General features: G+C 44.6%; 1 protein-coding gene across 3 annotated transcripts in view; it reads right to left on the bottom strand.

Annotated features, from left to right (window-relative positions):
• Positions 1–23,436, bottom strand: part of FOXN3 (forkhead box N3) — a 403,658-nt gene that overhangs the window by 78,993 nt on the left and 301,229 nt on the right. The gene's annotated exons all lie outside the window — the stretch shown is intronic.

Raw genomic sequence — 23,436 nt, 5'->3', positions numbered from 1 at the left:
AAGCCCTGTACTGATTTGGGGGAAGACAAACAAAACCAAAAAACCCCAAAGGAACAAAACGTGACCACCCCTCCCCTTAATGTCTTCTTCTCATACTGAGAACTAGTGAAGTGCAAAAAACGACTAATAGAGTAGGATACCTTGATCACTCTATTCCTTTATCCCATTTATAATTCTTTGTAGCACTCATAACTGTACAACATTGTATTATATCACATTTGGTTATCTGTCCATCTGTCTGTCCTATTTGTCTGTCTTGCTTCCCCCACTGAAATGGAAGCTCCATGTGGGCAGGACCTCTGTCTTGTTCACACTCTAGCACATTCTGTAAGTACTAAAAAAAAAGTTGCTGAATGACTATGGGGAACTTTTTTTTTTTTTTTTTTGCGGTACGCGGGCCTCTCACTGTTGTGGCCTCTCCCCTTGCGGAGCACAGGCTCCAGACGCGCAGGCTCAGCGGCCATGGCTCACGGGCCCAGCCGCTCCGCGGCATGTGGGATCTTCCCGGACCGGGGCACGAACCCATGTCCCCTGCATCGGCAGGCGGACTCTCAACCACTGAGCCACAAGGGAAGCCCCATATGCCTTTTTTAGAGAGAGCATTTCCAACTGCCTAACTTCCCCCAGATCCCTTCTCCTGTAAGCACCTGCTCTTCAGCATTATCCACCAGCAGGACCATCTCTTAAATCAGTTTCACTGAACCTTTAGTCTTCAGCTCCACTCTAGACCCTTCCCAAGTCCCCACCTTCTGTACTCATAGCACCAGAACAGCCCAGTCTTGGGAATCATTTCCAGGGGTCAATTTCAATCTAGGGTGCTGGAACTTCCTTTGAGGCATGTGGCTTCAGGCAGTATCAACCGTCACTCTGTTTACCTGGTCCATACAGCAAGAACATGCCCCCTAATCCCAGCCCTGTTTCTTGATTGGATCAATTTGATGTATCTCTAATTTAATTTGCACCCAGATCCTGGGGATATCTGGAACTAATCTGATGATCTTTAAACTATTATGTTTTCCATGTATGTCTCAGCTACCAATATCATATAGGGGGACTTTAATGTGAAATAATAACTTTAATTGCCAGTGGCTTCTAACTTCTTACCATATTCCTCATTATTACAGTGCTGGGAACAGACAAATGTTTGGCAGCCTAGGGGACACACAGCCATTGCCGCCAGCCAGACAGTGGCTTTAGGGGTCAGCTGGGCAGTCCTTCGGTTACACAGAGAACTACAGGATATTTTATTTTGTCTGTTCTATTCAGAGAATATATCCCAAGCACCTAGTGTGCAGTGGGTGCTCAATAAGTGGCTGTGGGTTGAATGAATACGCCAAAATTTGGGAATCTCTAAGTTAGAGTACAGCGGCATTTCTTAGCTTAAAACCTGATAATGAACATCAATAACATGGCATTTACTGAACTACATCTAGAATGTGAGTGAAACGTATCAATTTCTAAATGGTTTGGGGGGAGGGAATTATAAATTAAAATTCTTGCTATTGGAAGAGTTCTAGCTTACTACCCTTGCTGCCATGGAAATGACAAATAGACAACATAATTACAGACTGCCAGTAATTAACATACACCCAGCTAGAGCAAACATGAAAATTTAAAATGAACAATTATATACTAAAAAAGAGACTGCGAATGATCCACTGGGGGAAAAGGCAGAAATCTATGAATGAGATGGTGCTAAACAGTCAGATGTGGGCTTCCCTGGTGGCGCAGGGGTTGAGAGTCTGCCTGCCAATGCAGGGGACACGGGTTCAAGCCCTGGTCTGGGGGGATCCCACATGCCATGGAGCAACTGGGCCCGTGAGCCACAGCTACTGAGCCTGCGTGTCTGGAGCTTGTGCTCCGCAGCAAGAGGGGCCACGGCAGTGAGAGGCCCGTGCACTGCGATGAAGAGTGGTCCCCGCTCGCCGCAACTGGAGAAAGCCCTCGCACAGAAACGAAGACCCAAATAAATTAATTAATTAATTTTTAAAAAAAGAACAGTTTTAAGAAAAATAAGAAATAGTCATAAAAAAAAAAAAAAAAAAAGTCAGATGTAATTCACTCTACTTTCCTCCTCCCTAAGAGCTTTTCCAGCCAGGCACAGTGACTTTTTCCTGTCAAGCCAGTGGAACCAGAGCGCTGAATTGGTATCTCCAAGCAGGCAATTTTTCTAGTTGTAAATAACCAGCAGCTTTGTGGGAATCAATTAGGAGGCTCCCATTTCTTCTCGATGAGTCTTATTTCACTCTATCCATTTTCCTTCGTTAATTTCTTAAGTTGGGTTTAAGGGATGCAGAGAGAAAGATTATTTGTTTTGATCTCTCAGACTTCTTGGGGGAGGCAAGGGGAGGGGCAGAGTTTTCAGATCTTTCTCACTAAGAATTCAAGTAGAATACTTTCAAATCACTCTCCCTTTTCAAGGCCCAAAAACTGGATGGGCATTGAAACTACACGGGCATTATGTACTATGTCTAGCAACAGAGGCTTAAAGCCTGTAAGAAAATGATGGTCACAAGACAAATGAAATCAATGCAGGTGCAAATAAACTTTTATTGCAAAGATGCAGATGGTCTGCAAAAGTCACAATCTCATGTAACACGGTCATCTCATGAATCAATTTTTTAGTCTTAGCCCATGGCCCTACTGTCACTCGTTGGGTTTATGGTGATGGCAATAATAGTCCTGATCAGAACAATGACACTACTACTAGAAGCTGTCAATTACTGAAAACCTGTCATGTGCTCGATACTTTACTGTGTTCTTTCTATTGCTCAGAACAGCCTGGCAACATCAGTATTATCATTCCCATATTACAGATGAGGAAACTGTGGTCCAGAGAGGTTTGCATGGCTTGCAAATTCTGGAGCCAAGAAGATTTGAACCCAGGTCAATGTCTAGAGAACTAGTTGATCTCAAAGATAATCTTGTCCCACGATGCCATGTTCTCTCTTTTGTTCAACCAGCAAAAACTGGTCAAGTCCCACTATTGGGCAGGTATTCCCCCTACTAAGTCTGAGGCTTGTTGAGGAACTCGGCATGACCTCACCTCAACAACAATGGGGAGGAAGAAAGGGACCAGGTAAAAGAAGTCGGCCTCCGCACCTGATGTGGGGCCTTTTCCCAGTAAACATCCATCAGATCTCTCCCCCAGCTAAAATATTCCTAATTGTAGAACTGACTGGCACTTGGATCATTACCTCTTTGGAAAATGAGGTGCAGTAAGAAAAAGAAAAATTCAATGGGGAAAAAAAAAAAGAGCAGCGGGCAAAAGGAGGAAACATACAGAAAAAAATACAAATGGCCTTCAACCTCACTCAATTAAGGAAATGAACCAACAAAACGCCACTTTGCAACCCTATCTGTAGAAATGTCCAAGACCAGAGGATACTTTAATCCAGCCACACAGTGAAAAACTCCAGAGTCCCAAAAAAGGATAGCTCTATATGCATTGATACAGAAAGATCTTTATGATCAGAATAATGCATATGGTATGTCCCCGTCTGCATAAATGTACACACATACTCACGTGTGTAAAGGCATCGGCTATCAAACGACACGTAAGAAGCTGATCATGCCGGTTACCTCTGGGGAGGGGGACTAGAGCTGTATTTCTTTCACAGGAGGATGACAGTTTTCACTATATATCTTTTTGTACTTTATGATTTTTTTTTTTTTTTTTTTTACAACATATTAAAAAGAAAGGGAGAAACAAAGCGGAGTGGTGAAGAGAAGGCAATGACTTGCCTGGGGTCTCACAGATGGTCAGTGGCTGGGCCTGGCCCCCAGAACCCTGACTGTCAGCCCGGTGCTCTTTCCACAGCAGCAGCATCTATATAGACAGTTTGATTCTCTACACCTCACTCAATTCTCACCACCCACAATGATCACTCTTGGAGAAACTGCACCAACCTCCCCGGCTCCATGATTTTGTTAGTTAGCACTGACTGATAAGCCACAGTTTTTCAATTAGCGCCATCCCCCATATTACAGACAATGGAATCCTTTGAGCGAGGAGTAGGGGATGACACTGGCTGGACCAGTCAGAACTCTATCCCTGTGACACGCTCTACTCAAAGTGATGCCCTATGGCTTGAAGTCCAACTAAAACATTTACATGGATTTTAGGTTTCTATATAGAAAGTTCATGCTGAGGTTAAGTCCTCATGATGTGCACAAATATTACTCAATACGGATTATTCCCAGCAAATTTTCCACTTCAGGCCAACGTGTAATCAGCCACTTCCCTATTAACCACCTACTGTCCTCCCTACATACCCATGAGGCATCGGCTGTCAGCTTGTAGAGATAAAGTCCAAACCTAGTACCATGGTTGGCTCTGCACTTTGGAGTCAGCCAGAACAAGTGACATGACAACAGGTGACACACTGTCCTTCCAGCCTCAGTTTCCTCATCTATAAAGTGAAGACATCAGTGTCTAAGGGAAGAACCTTAGACAGAACAGAAAGAACAGAAAGTCTGCTGGTTCTGTGGAAACAGTAACTGGAGCTACTCATACTGTTGATTCCTTTCGCCCAGCTAAGCAATAGGCAGTTGACTATAAATTGCTTTTGGGGGTTCCCCTCAGAAACCCAAGCTCTGGAATATGCATTCAGATTCCTGCAGAAGTGTGGGGGGCATCACTGAAGGCTGCATGAGGAGTCAGGGTCGCCGTCCTTCTCACAAAAATGTACAAACACAGCCCTCCTGCAGGTGTCAGGTCCATTCACACCGAGCCTCTTTCTCTGGAGCTGCGCCTTCCCTCGCCAACGGGGAGAGCCCCTGGTTGCCATGATTCACGTCATGAGACGGCTCTCCTGGACCAGCTGACTGGACTGGGCCAGGGGGTGTCACATGACTACAAATGTTCCAATCAGAATTCCCATTGCTCCTGGGAATTGGGAACTGAGACCAAAAGATGGCTGGTCCACCTGGGCTGCTCCCGTCTACAGAGGATACTTAGCTTGAAAGCTATCGATGACCACTGACCAATTCACACACAACGTTAGAGAAAACACAGAGGATGCACAGAAGGAAGCAGCGAGGAGGTGAGTGCTGCCTGCGTTCTTGGCAGCCGTCTGGTTCCCAGTCCTGGTGCCTCCCAGCTACAAGCCTGGCCTTGGGGTCCTGAGACCCTTGGTACTGCCTCCAATGGGTCTCTATCTTTATATATATTTCTTCTTGAGCTAGCTGCTTTCTGTTACTTGCAACCAAAAGAGGCCTAAGGCATTCCTAATTCCATCTTTGCAGATCCCAATCAGCATTTCAGAACAGCCTGCAGATGGCACTTTCCATTCTGAGACAAAGAATTATTATTCTAAAAGTGCTGAATTTGTGCTATTACCTTTATTTTGCCTGATTGCATTACTCAAACAGAAAGAGTTATGAAGAATAATAACAATAAAGATACCACTAAAGTAAAATATTTGACACTCATAAGATTAAAAGCTGAATACAATAATCTTCTCATAATCGTTGCAGGATATGCAGCACTTAATCAACAATTACACTGGGAAAATGCCCGAGACTTGATGCTTAAGTAGCAGGGAAAAGCAAAGGAGAAAGTCAGGAAATCACCATAAAAAGAGAAGGGTGTATATTATTCACTCTAAATACTGCATGTATTATTATAAGAGTTCTACCTTTTCCTATCAATGCTATACAAAAAAAAAATAATAAAAAACAATCCAAGAATACACACCCTGAACCAAACACTCTAGTGAAAGAGCTATTTTTAAAAACCACTTACAGTATTCACATAGTGATGGCATAGTCCATTAATCAGGGTGCTTGCGCGTGTGTGTTTTTTAATAGCTTTATTGAGGTATGATTTACACTTTCTCTATACAACAGTTTCTTCAACCAGTCTTGCCCCCTGATGGGAGAGAGAAATGAAATGGTCCAAGCTGGAAACCAGAACCTGGTGGGGCAAGAAGCTGGGGTGAGGCCAATTCAGAAACAGGAGGAGACAAACCCTCCCTCCTAGGAGCTTGGGGGTTCACATCCCCGAAGAGTCATACAAGTGATTGTGAGGAAGTATGTATGTATTTTCACAGACAGAACATCGTTTTTAAAAGGCAAAGTACAGATGCCACGTCAAAATATCTCATGACCAAGAGGAAACCTCTGAGCCACCTTGGGAAATGAGTAGCCATTTAAGACACCCACCGTCTCTTTGGGCTAAGTCAGGTTTCTACAACATGGGTTTTATTTTGAATGTTCTTTTCAAAGAGCTGAGTCTTCATTCAGGATGCATACAATGAAAGCAGCACAAATACCCGCACTGTATTATAAATAGCCTCTGTTAAGGAGGGCTGGGAGTATCACAACATATTTTAACCCAGATATAGTTTTGACAACCCCTGTATGTTCTTTCATAACCTCTAAGCATCAGCTTTGCTGTGTTATTTTATATGAATCCATCCCTGATGGCTGCAGCGATAGACAATGAGGCCATATTATGGCTCCGTGAACACATAATAACGCTGCCCTTTTCTTCTCTGAGAGGGTTTATTTTCCTCCTTCTACAGGTAAATGCAGCACACCTGACATCACGGAAGGCAACTGAGGTAGTAAGTGATCAGTGTCAACCACAATAACAGTGCTGCAAAACATCACCTCAACAATCCTACGCTTGCCACTTTCCATGACCTACGGAGGTGAGGGAGCGGCACGAACGGGCTCCTGCAACTCTGAGGGAGGAATCTAAACACAGCCGTGTCTGCCTTGCATCCGCCAATGGACCCATGTGAGCGCTCTCCCTGACATGCCTCAGTTCACATAAGAGCTCCCCTAAGTCCATCTCGCAGGAGAATGAAAACAGGTAAAAAGCTATATTCAGCCCCGGCTACACAAGAAAATCTCTCTGCACTGATGCTAACAGAGATGCTCAGAGAAAAAAGTTACAACAAACCAACCTGCAAAATCCAGCTCACTGTCAACTAGTAGAGACATGCAGTTAATCTTCACACCAAGTATCTAGAAATCCTATTTGTACAGAATTGAGGCAAAATCACCCTGAGAAACCAAGCAAAATGAAATCAAGTTTCAGCAAAAGACAAAGTATTTTCTTAGGCAGAAACATATCATATTGGTACTCGTCTTTCCTGACCTTAAATCTGACCTTATAATACAAAGGCAACCCAAGGCAAGGTCCCCAAATAATCCAGGAGTCTTGAAATATTTTCTTGTCTACCCCATACCTACAGATGCCATCTACAAGTCCTTCTACGAGTCCTATCTTCGGGAAGCAAAGACACACAGGAATCTGCCTGTGGCCAAATATGTTCAGAGTTCACCTGCCAACTGTCATGAAAATCTTATCAAGTGTGAAGGGTATGAAAAGGCAAATTTACTAGACTTGTCTTAGGTTTGTTGTCTGATTTCCCATTAGGCTCTGGGCATGTGCTAATACGTAAGCTGACATATACATACACAAAAAGAAATCTGCTCTTCAGGATATGATGTGTATAAGAATTTCACTTCAAAGGAGACCAGAGAGAAAAACACTTACCTTGTGTTCCTATAGCTACAAGAGTGAAGACTCCCCAGACTTAACTTTCTCCTTAAGATTATAGAAAAGGGGAACACACAGAAAGTTCAGATCAGGGCATGTGAAAACCCAGTTATCCTTCATACACATACAAAAATGTGTCTGAACAGCTTCCGGAGAGGGCTTTTGGCATGGATGACCAAATGTTAAAAACCAGAGGGGCCCTTCTGAATCATCTAAGTCCAACTTCCTGACTTCAGGTAGGAAGTCAGGAAGCACTGAAGCACGTGATTCCTAAATGAGCATGTGTGTGCTCATTTCCTTTAACTCATATTAACGAAGCACCTATCATATGCCAAGTGCTGTTCTAAATGCTGGGAATACAGCCATGAACAAAGAAGAAAGTCCCGGCCTTAAGGAGCCTTAAGGATATCCTTAAGGCCTTAAGGATATTCTAGGGGTGTGATGAGGAGATGGAAAATAATCAGGACTTATATTGTCAGGTGGATGGAAGTGCTATGGGATACACAGTAGGGGTTGCTGAATGAATTTCACAGATGGGCAACTGAAGATTCAAAAGTTGCAAAGCTAGAGTCTGAATTCAAAGCAGCAGCAGAGCTGGATAACCTAAGTTCTGGGCTTTTTATGTTTTTATGCAGCAAAGGAATACCAAAACGCGAATAAATACAAAGGAAAAATTAAGTGTAATGCACACGCATCCTATTTTTGGAAGCACATGCAAAAGATATGCAGGTGGGCATCGGTCACGTCCTTCCTGTTTCTGTCTTTAGGATGCTGCACTGATCTATCGACTGAGAGCTGACAATTTTCACCCTGCAACTCGAAATATCAAAGAAGTGTTCTGGGGCATAAAATACTCCAGGGCAAGAAATGTTTTCTTGTTTGAAAGCAAGAAACAATATTCACTACAGGTTTCTCATTTCAAAATTTTGGGGGCTTTCAGTGCTTGTAAAAGGCGCTGGAAGGAAAAAAAAGAAAGACGGAGAGAAATAGGAGCTTGGCTTTTCTCGTCGCCGTCTCTTGAACTGGATATTTCTTGCGGTATACATTTTTCCGCCATTTGGAGCGCCTAGCCTCAAGATTACAAATCACTTGTGAAATAAAGTAAAGAAGACTGTCTCATCCACCAGGGCCCTCATTTGGAAAAGCAGTTCCGTGAGAAAGAAGCAATTTTCAGGTAAAAGAGACATAATAGAATGCTTCAAAATTCACATTTCTCCCTCCTTCTGCCCCAAAAGTGGAGCTTTTCCCTGTGTGTGCTCTGTAAGTGGCCTGGTTAAATACACATGGGTACGCGCGCGCGCATGCGCGCGCACACACACACACACACACACACACACACACACACACACACACACACACTCTGGAGGACCCCAGCAGGGAAGGGGGCCCCCTGAGACACATGGTAAGCAGCAAGGGGGCAGAGCCCCACCTGCCCTAACCATTCCGCATGCTGCAAGCCTACAGGTGCCCTTTCTGAGAGCTCAGGATCACAGCGCAAATCCCAGCGGGCCAATGACTTACAAATTTGATTTAAAAAATGATCATTTTGGGGGTGTGGTGGCAGAGCGATGGCTAAAGGGTATGGGCTTTTTTTTTTTTTTTTTTGAGGTGATAAGAATATTCTGAAATTAATGGTGGTGGTGATTGCACAACTCTGTGACTAAACTAAAAACCAGTGAATTGTATGGTATGTGAATTACACCTGAATAGAATTGTTACCAGAAAAAAGGTCCACATTTTCATCAACCCCAAAATATCAACAGTCTTTCCCATTACATTACCCTAATGGTAAGAGGCCACCGCTGAGAGCTGCTGTTTACATTTTAATTGTTTTACATCCTTAAATGAAAAGATATACTTTCCCAGGGCATGGTTTCCTCCAGGCCTGGGTGTCTGCACTACAGCAGATCACAGGCCCATGAGGAACATACCCCAGGGCTGAGGTCCTTTACCCTGAAACGGTGGGTTTCACATATTCCTATGCTCAGTGTTCTGAAGGCCCCAATGAAGGGCAATTAGAGAGAGTGGGGAGAGTCTTGGCTTAGTCCCTATCTCTTAACTCACATTGTTTGGGGGAATGGAGCTGCACAGCTGAAGAAAAGAGAAGGCAGGACATGGTTGAAAAAGCTCAAATCTGGATTACTGAGAAAATCAAATTAAATGAATAATATCTCCTCTCCCTCCAATTTCAGGGTGTAGAATATAGGGAGAGACTTTATTTCCTTCCTTCCTTCCACTCATCAAATATCCATCCACCCAACTGTCCATCCATCCATCCACCCATCCTTTATCAAGAGTCTCCAGTGCAAAAACAGAGATACAAATAAAATAACTTCTGTAAATTGCAGAGTGTATATAGAACTTAAGTATGATTATTGTAATCAAACCTGAAGGATATCCTTTTTCCCTCTTTGCCCTCATATCCACGCCTGGGAACTAAGAAAACTTTGATGAGTAAAACCAAAAAAACTGGGTTATTAGTGGAGCTTTATGGAATCCAGGAGAGCTAGAAGAGGGCAGAGAAGAATTACCAGAAGATGTCAAATTAGATCGTACTTCCAGGTCTAATTAAACAGACAATTCAGTAAGTTTATACCTTCGGCTTGAATTTTGTTAAGGAGAGAGAAAAAGTTGTATAGTTCAAGGCCTCTGCTAAGAGATTATGGTAAACAGCCATGTCTGACCACCTCTACTGCCAGCACCCTGGTCAAACTGCCATCATCCTCATCTGGATTATGACAGTAGACTCTTAACTGAATTCCACTTCCACAGACCCTGCCACTTGCCCAGCTATTCTGTCCTCCACTCTCCAGGGTGATCTTTTGTTTGTTTGTTTGTTCTATAGTTTTTTTTTTAAACTTTTTATTTTATATTGGAGTATAGCCGATTAACAATGTTGTGATAGTTTCAGGTGCACAGCAAAGCAACTCAGCCATACATATACATGTATCCATTCTCCCCCAAACTCCCTTCCAATCCAGGCTGCCACATAACATTGGGCAGATTTCCCTGTGCCATACAGTTGGTCCTTGTTGGCTATCCATTTTAAATACAGCAGTGTGTACACGTCAATCCCAAACACCCTAACTTTTTTTTTTAATTGGGGTATAGTTGTTTTACAATGTTGTGTTAGTTTCTGCTGTACAGAGAAGTGAATCGGCTATACGTATACATATATCCCCTCCTTTTGGATTTCCTTCCCATTTAGGTCACCACAGAGTACTGAGTAGAGTTCCCTGTGCTATAAAGTAGGTTCTCACGTGGAATCTAGAAAAATGGCTCAGATGAACCTATCTGCAAAGCAGAAATAGAGACACAGATGTAGAGAACTAACATATGGACACCAAGTGGGGAAAGGGGGGGGTGGGATGAACTGGGAGATTGGGATTGACATATATCCAGGGTGATCTTTATAAAAAAACGTACCAGATTAAGTCTTGCCCCTCCTCAAAACCCTCCAACAGTTTCTCATCATAATTAGAATAAAACCCCAGTCTCTATTTCATGATTTATGATGATCTGGCCTCTGCCTGCCACTCCCAATTCCTTTCCTACAACCTTCTGTCTTGTTCATACCTTTCCAGCCACACTGATATTGCTGTTCTTTCAACAAGCCATGATTGTTCCTGCCACAGGGCCTTTGCACTTGCCCTCTGCCTAAAAAGCTCTTACCCTACATGCTGACATGACTGGTACCTTCTCGTCATTTTGGTTCCTACATCAATTATTCAGAAAGGCCTTTCCTGGCTACCTTCCCTAAAATAGCACCCTAAGACCACCACTCTATCCTTGCCTTACTTATTCTTATTTATGGCAAGTATCCCCACCAGAGATCACACTACATATTCATTTCTCTATGTGTTTGCTTTCTGTCTTCCCACTGAAATATATACATCACAGGGTAGAGACCTTAGTACTTATTCACTGCTGGTTTCCTGAGGGTCTAAGACTGTCACTAACGTACAATAGGCATTTTATAAATATGCAAATAGATGATTCTGATCTTTGTTCTACCCTCCACACTTCTGCATTTTAGTATTGTTTCGCTTTTCGTCAACAGAAGCAAATGATCTATAATCAGTGTCTAGAACAATTTTATAACTTCATTATTAATATTTTTCCCATCCCTATCTTCTCCCTTCCCTGATGGCTGGTTTTAATCAAAAGCAGCTTTCAGCTGATATGGGCCTAAGACCCTGAAAATGTAGCAACCGTTGTATTTACAGATATGATGCCCATGGGGAAGAAAAGTCAAAGCTGAAACCCTAAGCATGTATCTGTGTATGGTGAGCTATGTGAAACTTGTGGAAAACTGCCTGCTTTTACCTGTTGGAGAGTTGATTGAAGTATGAAATCGACTCTACCCAGAGGAATAAAATTAAAACTTCCTTAACTGTAGAAATCATTTTGGTTTGAAGTAAAATGAAAAGGCAAACACTTCAATTAAGTAAATCTCAAGAGCAAATAATCCAAGAAACTGGTGAATTTTTTAAAAAAAAGCCATATTCTAATGGCTTAAACAGCTTATTCAAGTGGTCTACTTTAAAATGCCAGGAATTCAACCTCTTGATTTAAGAGCTCTGGAATTCAAGTGCTTCAAATTGAGAAAATAATACACAAGTAAATGGTCATAATTTCTTCTTTGTGCTTCCTGGCATTATATCCTCCAGATATACAGCTCTGTGCAGAGTCATCTTCCCTAAGTGCCTCGCGTCTCTCATGGGCAAGTGGAAGCCAGGACAAACACCACCTTGCTTGAATACTGAACACCATTCCTTAGTTGAAATTATAAAGCTCTTGCCTTAAAATTACAAACAAGCGATAAAATAAATATTTCAGGGGCTCATCTAAATGAGCCTCTTGGGAGTCTGGACTCAACAGATGGACTGTATTCTCAAAAGCTTGCCACGGTGGAGAGGACGGTATCTAGAAATTCCTGTGGACCCACATGGTGTATTTATAGAAGACCTGAAGCGGTCAAGGCCTCTGTTGCTGTCTTCCCTGTCACTGCTCCATCCTCCTTTCCCAAGCCCTTTCCCCTTTCATCTGACAGCGTCTTCACTTAGTTGGAATCACAGACACAGAGCTCCTCAGCTGAGTAATTCTTAGAACAGCGGCTGTCAGGTAAGGAGAATTTATTTACAAGCATTGCAGCCTTTGAAATGCTAGGAGAGCCACTCAACGATGCAGACAGACAATAAATACCTTCCAGTACAGATCTATCCAAAAAGATGCTGCATTCTAGGAATGAAACAATAATTTCCCAATGTTTCATGTAGACAGAGTCATACTGCAAGTGGGACAATTACTACACCATTCATTTGGAAAGCATTCAGCAAGCACCTACTATCCGCCAGGGACTGTGGCTGTGGAGAAAGGTCTCACAGTCCCTGAATAAGATGCTTGGGAGAAACGCATGATGGTACAACGCCATAAAGGCCCAGAGGTATGCGGGACGACAGCAGGAACTTGGATAAAATCCGACAGCTGCCGGGGAGGGGCAGACTAATTCGGAAGTCAGCCAACTATAGACAGCCCATGGGCCAAATCTGTCTGTTTCTGTATGGATGCCCTATGAGCTGACGATGGCTTATATATTTTTTAATTATTGAAAAAAATGAATATTTTGTGACATGACTATTATATGAAATTCAAATTTCAGTGTCCGTAAATAAAACTTTCCAGGACACAGCCAGAGTTTAGAAGCTGTAAAACCTAACTGTGTGATCTGCAGAGTTTACAATATTTACGATCTGCTCTTTATAGAAAAAGTGAGCTGACTCCTCCAGTCCACTGGACTAATGCAGCTGAGCAGGACTGAGGTTTTTTGTTTTCAAAAGATATAAATGTATAACTAACTCCAGTGCACTGTGTGATGGTTAGCAATGAGACACTTTTGAGAGAATCCACAAAGACATCTGTTAGTTACAATGTAAAACAGCCTTTGATGTCTCCTAGACTAATGCTCACATTTTGCAGGTGAGGAACTGGACCCCAAGAAGTCAAGTTGCTCTGCCAGGCCCATAGGGAACGGCACAGTCAAGAAAGTGTCCTTGCTGTCCCTGAACTCATATATGTCCCATCCTGCTAACTGAAAGAAAAAAACAAAAGATCTTTACTGAGAACTATCTAAAAAAATAAAATGAGGCTTTGAAAGGGCTAGATTTATATTTTTCCTAACTAAGCGCCCCTACTTGAGAAACTCCTTAGAATGCACCACCTCCTCCTTCTCTAACCTCTGATCTTCTTCCCACTATACCCTCCACTTCCCAGATGCTTCCTGCAGCCCCGTCACACCTGATAAAGGCACCGTCCCGAAATACGTCCTAGGCCATCCAACCTCACTCACAAAACCACCCCTTCTGCCTGGGATCCTTTTCTTAGTTGTCTGATCCATCAGGTCCCCTAATTCTAATGCTTTTGGGGTCCCCAAGCTTTCCAAGGCCTACAAAAATGAGACCTGAAAAGCAAACTCACTGCAAAAGCACCTTGTAAATTTAAAGAAAAAAGAAAATCACTTAAACGTCTCTAAAAATAACATTATACTAACCAGTCAAGAGCATAGTTTATACATAATGATATTTAATGTGGGAGGAGGTAGGTGTACCTTGTTAGTTTAGTAGGATACAGGGGGCTGACTTGAGCTAAACAAACACTTAAGATGCCCTGCTGTCCTTCTATATAAAGACCCCACCCAACTGCCACGTCCTTTATGAAATGTTTCTTCATTTTCAAGTTATTTTCTTCGTGTTCTAAGAGAATGTGCTATTTTCAACCCATAAAATCATTTCTAGGCACAAATAATAGAATATACCTACAGAATACTATTGATATGCTATGAGAAGCACGAAGTCGTCTGAATATATGGCCTTTGACCTCGAAGCATTTACAAACAAGGGGACAGAAGTCATAAAACAACTCAAAGGCATAAAGTAGCTTTTTGTGATACACTAGCTAAGAATTCATACAGGTTTGGTTGAAAATGTCGGGGAAAAGCCCTTTGGAAGTACTGTTATGTTGAATAGCTACCATTTACTGAGTGTCTACTAGGCGGCATTTACACGCTTAGTCATTTGAATCGTCTCCTTTACTCTTTGTAACAACCTCACAAAGCAGTGATCCTTATACCCACTTAGCAGATGAGGAAAATGGAGGTTAAGCAACTTGACAAAGGACACTCAGCCAATAACCTGGTGAACTACAAGCCAAACCCAGGCTACAGAGCCTAGAATTACTTTTATTACATGAGCTTCTCAAACTGGGTCATCTGCTACCACCCACACTCCACCCCTGACATGTGATGGTATTTGAAAAGCCAAGATGAAAATGATACATTTTACCTGAGCCTCCATTTTATATGCAACTTTAGGGAGAGTTAAAAGTAAACAAAAACACTGTTACTTGACTAAATACACAGATACAGCATGAAGAGAATATAAAATTTGCAGAGGTTTTCCACTAAAGAAATGGAAAATACAGCCAGTGAATGTATTGCCCCAAAGCGTGGGGAGGTTTAGGACTGTGGAAACCACCCGATTTACCTGAAGAGGGCATCGCTTTATGGAGAGACAGGCGACAAGGTCAGGCAGAGCTTGGAAGGGGGCTGTCAAGGGCACTGAGTGTCTGTGTCTTGTCTCCGCATGGGTCTTGGTGGGCCGTGCCAGCGAGAAGAGCGTGCCGCAGTGCGTTGGGCACCGGGGCCGCCACAGTTCAGCTATAAATGGCTTCGCTGCTGCCCCCGCTTGTCAGTGCTCATCGAGGCATAACGCGAGATGGCCCAGGCCTGGGGGGACCAAAAACGGAGGGCGCACGCGTGTGTGTGCAGGCATCCTCTTGCCTTACTCTCGTAAGGGTTCATGGGCATTGTGGAAAAGGGCCTGCAGCAGGAACCTGACATTCACGCTAGGGCTTGAAGGTTCTGGAAGACTGAATCCAAGGAGCTTCCCAGGGAGCGCTGCCCAGGGCTGCTACATGTTTATGCTGCCTCGGGGTGGAGAGACGATTCCAGTTTTCATCACTGCATTAGGCCCGGTCCCTCCTGTTGGCCCTGAAATGCTGTCGCGGGGGAGATCAAATGGTTCTTTCCCATGAAATAGATTGGGCTGCAGAAATCTCAACTGAGAGCACAGAAAAGATCAGATCTTATTTCACTTCCAGAGTCGTTTCTTAAGGTAAAAGTCTGGCTGGTGGGAGCTAAGGCCTTTGGGCTGGAGCACCCAGAAACATGCCAAATTACCAGAAGGGAACCGCAGTTCAACCTTGCTCCAAATGAAAGAGAATAAACAGACACGTCTGTCAAGATCCTTCCTTATAAATCTTTTGCCTCCTCTTCCCTCTTTCCAGTTCCTCTGTTCCCTCTCATTAGCCATCGTTGTGTTTTTTGAATTCCTCACTGCCTTCTTTGTTTTTTTGTTTTTTTTTGCGGTATGCGGGCCTCTCACTGTTGTGGCCTCTCCCCTTGCGGAGCACAGGCTCCGGACGCGCAGGCTCAGCGGCCACGGCCCCCGGGCCCAGCCGCTCCGCGGCACATGGGATCCTCCCGGACCGGTGTACGAACCCGTGTCCCCTGCATCGGCAGGCGGACCCCCAACCACTGCGTCACCAGGGAAGCCCCCTCACTGCCTTCTTGAAATCCTCCAGGATTGATTTCCTCATTCTCCAGCCTCATTCAAGACTCCAGCTGTATCCCTGAGGAAGTCCCTTATCCTCTCCAAGTCTCCACTCCCTCATCTGTATGTGTCCCAGAGGCTGTGCCAGACTCTATGGCAATGGGCCACACAAAGCCCTGGGCACCAGAGCTACCCACACCAAGACTCAATGATGATCAATTTCCTTGATCCGTCAAGAGAGGCCCCAGGACCCAGCTTGTTTGGGTGGAAATCCCAGCTTTGTCACAGAAGAACTGCATGCACCTGAGCAGCTAATTCCAATTATGAAACTTGTGCTCTGGTCTTGCCATCTGTCAGAACAGGTTATAACAGTACCTGCCTGCATGGGTTTCCATGGGGTTGAGTGAATTAAAGCCAGCGCAATGCTTAGAAGAGAGTCCACTCATAGTGAGCAGTTAGTTCCAAATGTTTTAGCGGCCATCGCCACCATCCTATCCTACCTTTAGCAGGGCTGCGTTAATTGCCCAAACCTGGACCATTTCCCCAGTAGAACCGGGAAGCTTGCTCTCTAACCAGTGACTCAGAGGCAAGAGCCCGAGTGAAGCAGGGTGTATGGTGCTAAGAACCATGAACCCGGGCATCACAGAGCATGGCCACTCAGGTCCAGCCAGCTTCTGGCCCGAGGCAGGGTAGGCCCGGTGCTGCCGTATCTCCAAGTTGTCAAGAGAAGCCAGAAATCTGAACACTGCTGTGAAAACTCCTAATTTTAAGCATTGGCAATGAATTTATATGTTCAAAGTCACTCTGTCTGACAAACAAAACCCATCTGTGTGCCAGATCTGCCCTCCGCCCACCCCTCCCCGGCCCATCAGTCTGTGCCCTCCGCTGGGTGGGGTCATTTACAAATTGTGCTTCTGAACATACGCCTCTTCCTAAGGGGCCCCAGCAGAGCTTCTTGTTCTTCTCACCTCCTCAGACCCAGAGCCCTCAAGGCCACCTTCTTTGGCCACACCCTCCCGGCTGCGGCCCAAAGTGGACCTTCTGTTGATCCCCCCCGCCCCCCCCCCACACACAGTGCATTAGAGGCACTTAGCGGGGATCCGCAGGAGAGCTAAGTGCTTTAATGACACTCCTATATCGATTTAGAGCTTTTTTTATTCCTCCACTTGGATTTCCTGAACACGGTGCATCTGTGCAGTGAACTGTCCTGGAGGCTAGGTTCCCAGAGGCCAGGGGCCCCTGCATCAAGTTCTCCCCCAGCATCCCACCCCCCTACCCCGCACACAGCGAGTGCGTGACTCTGTGCCACCGAATCCTTCTCCTGATGAAGGCCCAGAAGGCTAAGGGCACAGTGCTTTTCAGTGTCTTTGGAGAAATTCACACAGTCATGCCAACACTTCTGTCTCCACAAGCCACCCGCCCATGTTGCCACTTTCTGTTCTCCTTTCTACAAATGCACAGTTTCCAGTGATGCCCGAATCTCCAACTGTGTGGACTCAAGTCAAACCCAAGGAGACTGAGCTCTCCATATTTATATCAGGCACAGGCTGTCTACTCAGATGAGTACTGCTGGTCTGCGTTCATTCATTCATCTACTCATTCACCAAGCATCGACTCACGCCAGGTCAGACATAGCACTGAGCACGAGAAGAGCCAGAAAAATTAAGTACAAAATGTCCTATGGCTGGGCTTCTCTGGTGGCGCAGTGGTTGAGAGTCCGCCTGCTGATGCAGGGGACGCGGGTTCGTGCCCCGGTCCGGGAAGATCCCACATGCCGCGGAGCGGCTGGGCCCGTGAGTCAGGGCCGCTGATCCTGCGCTGGTTGACTCCAAGAAATAGCTGAGTGAAACTATTAGACTTCACGAAAAAAAAAAAAAAAAAAAAAAAAATCCTACGGCAAAAGTCTATTCCCGTAAACAGAGGTTAGATGGGACCTTAGGAAATGATGCCACCCAACACTCCCATCCAGATGAGGCGCAGAGTTGAACACAAACTCTACACGTTTGGCTCTGAAGGAGTGGTACAAAGATCAAATCAGAAGTCCTTGCTCCCGGTCCAACACTCTTTTCAAAGCACCCTGCAGAATATTCTAAACAGAACTTGAACAGAACCATTAATAAGGCCTGGTGTCCAGACTCAGATGTCAGCAAACTGGGATCTTCAGGGAAACATGACCCTCATCAAGGTCCTCAAGAATCCATCAGTGAGATTGTGTCAGTGCCTTCTGCACAGTAAGCCCTCCCTACACATTCTAAAACCATATCAAGTGGTTCTCACGCTTTTTTGGGTTAATGTTCCAACGCACCTAAGGCACAAAACCCCTGTCCATGGGTGATGGAGATTCACAAGGAGTCTGAAGGGTGTGTGTGTGTGTGTGTGTATGTGTGTGTGTGTGTCTAAACACTTATCCAACAGGCACACCTGATATGCCTTTAATGAAAGGATTAAGTCCGGTTACCTGCCAGCCAACTAAGTAGAGTTAGCTGGCACAGCCCTGCCCTTCCTGCCAGCCATCCCCACATCCTCCCGAAGGATGCCTGCTATCATTTTCAAAGGGGAGATTGAGCAGTCTTTCATGGAACAACTGGCATTGAAAAAAGCTCTCCACAGAGTTTCAATCTCCCTCAAACTAAAATCAGTCCATCAGCAAGACAATGCCTCCTGTGATCCAAGCCTGTTTTTGTGTGCCCCTCCTGGGGTGGGGCAGGGGGCTGCACCTGAGCAGACGGTTGATGGGCAGCTCAGCACCAAGGGAAGCAGGGGCAGGGATCAAGGATGTCTCTGCAGACTTCGCGGTCTTGCCACGTTCCACGCGGCCAGGACAAACAGGCCGTGTGTGGGTCTATTTTGGTCACACAGCTGCACACATGGGATTTATGAAGATGTCTGGTGCTTGGCTCCCAGGAGATTTGTGCACCAAGCTGCTGCTCTATCGGCAGGAAAGAAGCTGAGCTCTGGATAGTCTGCTCACGTTTCCTCATTCCCACTGAGCAAGGTATATCCCAAGTTCTGATCCCTTAGGACTCTTCCTAAGTCACGAGCCTTCTGTTTTCTCTTTCCCCAGCTCGCGAGAGTGCAAGGCTGTGCATTACTGTGTTTGGCACCCAATGGCCTCAGTGTTCTCTATCAGTCCACTGCCGGGCTGCCTCTTCTTGGTGGGATTTAGCTCTATTGATTTCTATTTCTGACTTGCTCGACACTGCCTCATTCATTATTCAGGGAAAACCTGGCGATGAGGCCACAGTTGATATCCTGCCAGCAGCAGCCTGAGCAGGTGGGACCTCTGTGAATCTTCAAAGAATCAGAACCTATAAAAAGCAGTGTAGTTTAGACTCCTTGAGTTATTCATTTAAGACCTGGTCAATCTGAAAACCAGACTGTTTTCTGTGTGAGTAGCAGGTTAGGTGAGTAGGAAAACACACGGGGTTAACCACTGAGGCCAAAGGTTCGAACCCTGTATAAACCAATATAAATCAGTTATCTTCGAGCAGAGAAAAACCCCACTGTTTAGTCAGAAAATGAAGCCCTCCTTAGCCACCCACACTGCAGTACGTGGCGGGGGTAACTGGGGCAGGGACTGGAGGTTCCCATAAATCACCATCATCAATTCCTCTGCCGACTCATGGACACACGGACACGTAAGGATACACACCCACCCTACTGCTAGAGGCTGAGTCCCACCATCTTCCCACAGGGTCGATGGGTGTTGATGGTGAGGGCAACACTTCCAAGGTGCTATAATAACAAGATGCAGGGGACCAACCCGTTTTGTTGTTTTGTTATTTGTTTTCTTCACAGAGCACAGAAGGAAATTATATTTAAACCATAAGAAGAGAATTTCAAATTAAAGAGTGGGACGAAGTTCCTTCCAGAAATTCAGGCTGAAATGTACTATTGAAGAAAGTAGTAAAATTATCCTCTAGAGAAATCTTTTAAGAACAGAACTAATTACCACCTGTAAGTACCAATTTGTGCATAATCCGATTCTGGGGGAGGAGGCTAGATGAGAAAATCTCTCAAAATCCCCTCTGGGCTTCCCCATCAGGTTGAATTTTCACCACAAAAAGTTTGAAACGCTGGAGCTGATTTCCGTTTGCGGCCCTGGTGTGAGATGCTCTCTGGTCACAGGTCTTCGGCCGATTTTAACCTCAGCGTTACAACAAAGTGCACAGCTTGGGTACCAGTGAGAACTCTCCAAGGGGCAGGGTTTCTTCAGAACACACAGATGAAAAGACAGTGGTGTGTGCACTTGTACCAAACTTTGGGCATCATATCCTAATACCATAATAGAGACTCTGTCTATTTAGTCTTCTAATTTGTAAAAGTAAACGAGACTTCATAAAGAATGAAATAGGAAATAACCATCTGTCCTTTGGCTGAAAACTGGAATGTCTTTGAACACACACACACACACACACACACACACACACACACACACACACACACACACACGAGCCATGACAAATGGGGCTTAGAGTCACATTACAAAAGCGCTGCAGGCCATGGCTTGGGATGCCAGTGAGATCCTGGCCCAGTGGCGCTCCATGGCCTTTCTGAGAGGGTGACACTGGGGTTGTGAGAGAGGCTGAGGCAGGGGACTCTTGGCCCCTAACCCCTTAGTTCAACCAGACACTTCTGATTTCATGTTTGACCTTATTTCAGCAAGGGGGTCAGGGGGAAGCGAGGGGAGGGGGAGCAGAAGGAAAAGAAGTAAAAGAAAAAAGAACACTTAACCACAAATGGAGCGCCAAGTTTCTGGATCCTCCTGGAATGGGCAAATTTGGAGCAGATCCCAGTTCCTCCGTTTCCTTCCTTAGTTGCTCGCCAGTGACTGGGAGATGACTACGATGCCTCTTCCTCACAGGACTACGGTGAGGTCTAGCAAGGGGGGAGCAGGTATGGCCCAAGCTCGATGCCGAGCACGTAAGAGGCAAGGCTAGTAAGTGGCAGCCCCTGTGACAAAGCCAATACCACTGGAGCCCTGTTTACTGGTAAATATTTTCTAAACCTTATTATATTTTCTAGTTTAAAGAATTCATATTCAATAATGATAAATATAACTCATAATTCAAGTGATCCAATTTAAAGATATATTCAATGTGCTTTACCTTCACACGTCTTTATTCACATTACAGTATACCTTCCCAATCTGTATCGCTTCCCTTCTAAACTCTACCTCGAAGAGGGGTGGAGAAAATATGAAGAGAGGTCTGCCATGGGAATGCGTCCCGTTCTCCCCTCCCTGTGTCCCTTCAGGCTCCTTCACTCTCCCCTCCTTCCTCTCTAGACTTACTTCCACAGGTGAATCTGGGCCTCTCACATGATTGGTCACTAGCAACTCATCAACCCAGTATTTCTAGCTCTGGACACTTACCTGGTTTAGTTACATTTTTCTCACTACCCAAAACAGAAGCTATCAAGTCTGTATGAACATGAGCATCACCTGGAAGCTTTGAAAAGTACAGTTCCATGGCCCTACCCCAGCCTAAAGATGGCAACATCCCTGGGCTATCACTGAAGAACTGGCTTCTAAACGCCTCGTTGCCGTTGCCCTGCCTGAAGAGATGTTACAGAAAACTGCCCATGAAACTAGGCATAATCGTCAGGATGCATCTTGCTACATAACTAAGGATTTCTCGCACTCTCTCTGATGATCTAAAGGACAAATTAGTAGCAGGGGCCTCTGCATTCCTCTTTGGTAACAAGCTGATTTTAACCTGAACATTTAAACCATACAAGTGATTATGTTTCTCTCGCTGCCTTGGCTACCGGGAAGCTTAGAGCCACATTCGTGACTGACCACTCTATCCTTTAAACCAATACATAAGAACCTAGGATATTAATTTTATATATTAATGTTATCTCCTAACTTTACCTTGGGTATCCTACCCTTCTTTTCCCTTTATTTTGATTGTTGCATGTCCTTAAAAAAAAATTCTAGTTGTACTGCATTTTCATAAGCTATTGCAAATTCTTTTTGGAACAAGGTAGGATATGTTAGACAAATTAATTAAATATTGTCATTGACATGCAGCCCTTTTCAACACAACAGCCCTAAAGCAGATGGTAACAAGCACCAGAAGTAGAGACTAGGGCTCCGAGGAAACCTTTTGGCTTTGGGGTCACTACCCCCAACAGAAACCTTCCTATGGCCCCAGTTGTCCCAGAACACCTGCAAACATTTCTAAACTGCATATTAAATGTGTTTTAAGATCATGAATATTTTCAACAGCTATACACATTCAAAATCGGGAATCCTGATGTTCAATTCTGAACCTACTGTCTCTCAGTCCCATCGAGCAGATCCACGCATGGAATTTCTGGTCCTCATGGAAACGTACCAGGTTGGTCTGCAAAATTACAGGCAAGTAATAGATCCTGGAAGTCTGTGGCGATGTGTATCAGACAACAAGAACAGATCATTTAGAAGACCGGAACATTATTCCAGTTGTTTAAAAACATGTAATAATTTTTAGAAGTCCTGGATACAGCAAACAGCCTGCACCCGATGTCCCCACATCACCCTCCTTCATGCTTTTAACTGAACTAACTACCCAAATACTACCTGTTCTCCAACGTGATCAAAAAGATTATTATCTGCCACTGAAGTGCTTTCCTGTATCGGTTAGAGACTCTGTTCTCCCGAGCACAGAGCCAGGAGCACTTCTGATGTGGCCAAGAATCCCGCGGGGGCTCAGCCCGTGGGGCAGCCTGGACCAGAGCTCTGGGCTGCAGGGAAGACCTCCCCTGTGCTTGTGGTGATTGCCATGTACTGTTAAAATACAGAGGGGCTCCGGGTCCTTCTTAGCCCTAACTCTGCCCATCTGCATCAAAAGGGTGGACCAGACAAAGGTCTCCTGGCTGGCATGGTCTGGGTGCATTCCAGCTCTGCCCCGGGTCTCACGTGTATGGGCAATGAGACCTGTTTTTTGCATTCTGCTAGTTGCTATTTCTCTCACATAACAATGTGAGGATACGGATCATGTTTATTAAAAAGAAAAGAAGTCTCAGGCACATATATCAGGCACAAGGAGGGGATGAGATCTAAAGCTTCCCTATTCTCTAAGATTTAAGTAGCCCAGAATGCCTTAAACACTCTGCCATTTTACATTATTGCAAACGTTGCTCGATCTTTGAAGATGTAAACTAACCACTAACAATAACCTAATGAACATAAACTAACAGTTGTACAATTTATTTTATTCTTTTATATACTTTAGTTGTCTAACCAACACAACCTGATGGCAGCCAGTGGAAAGTGAATAAAAAACTACCCATGATCCCATGGCTCAAAGTAACTACAGTGAAAATTTC

Source organism: Lipotes vexillifer, unplaced genomic scaffold, assembly GCF_000442215.2.
Source record: "Lipotes vexillifer unplaced genomic scaffold, Lipotes_vexillifer_v1.1 scaffold751, whole genome shotgun sequence".
Classification (NCBI taxonomy): Eukaryota; Metazoa; Chordata; class Mammalia; order Artiodactyla; family Lipotidae; genus Lipotes; species Lipotes vexillifer.
Note: the sequence above shows the minus strand (reverse complement) of the source record. Positions and strands in the feature narration are given on the sequence as shown.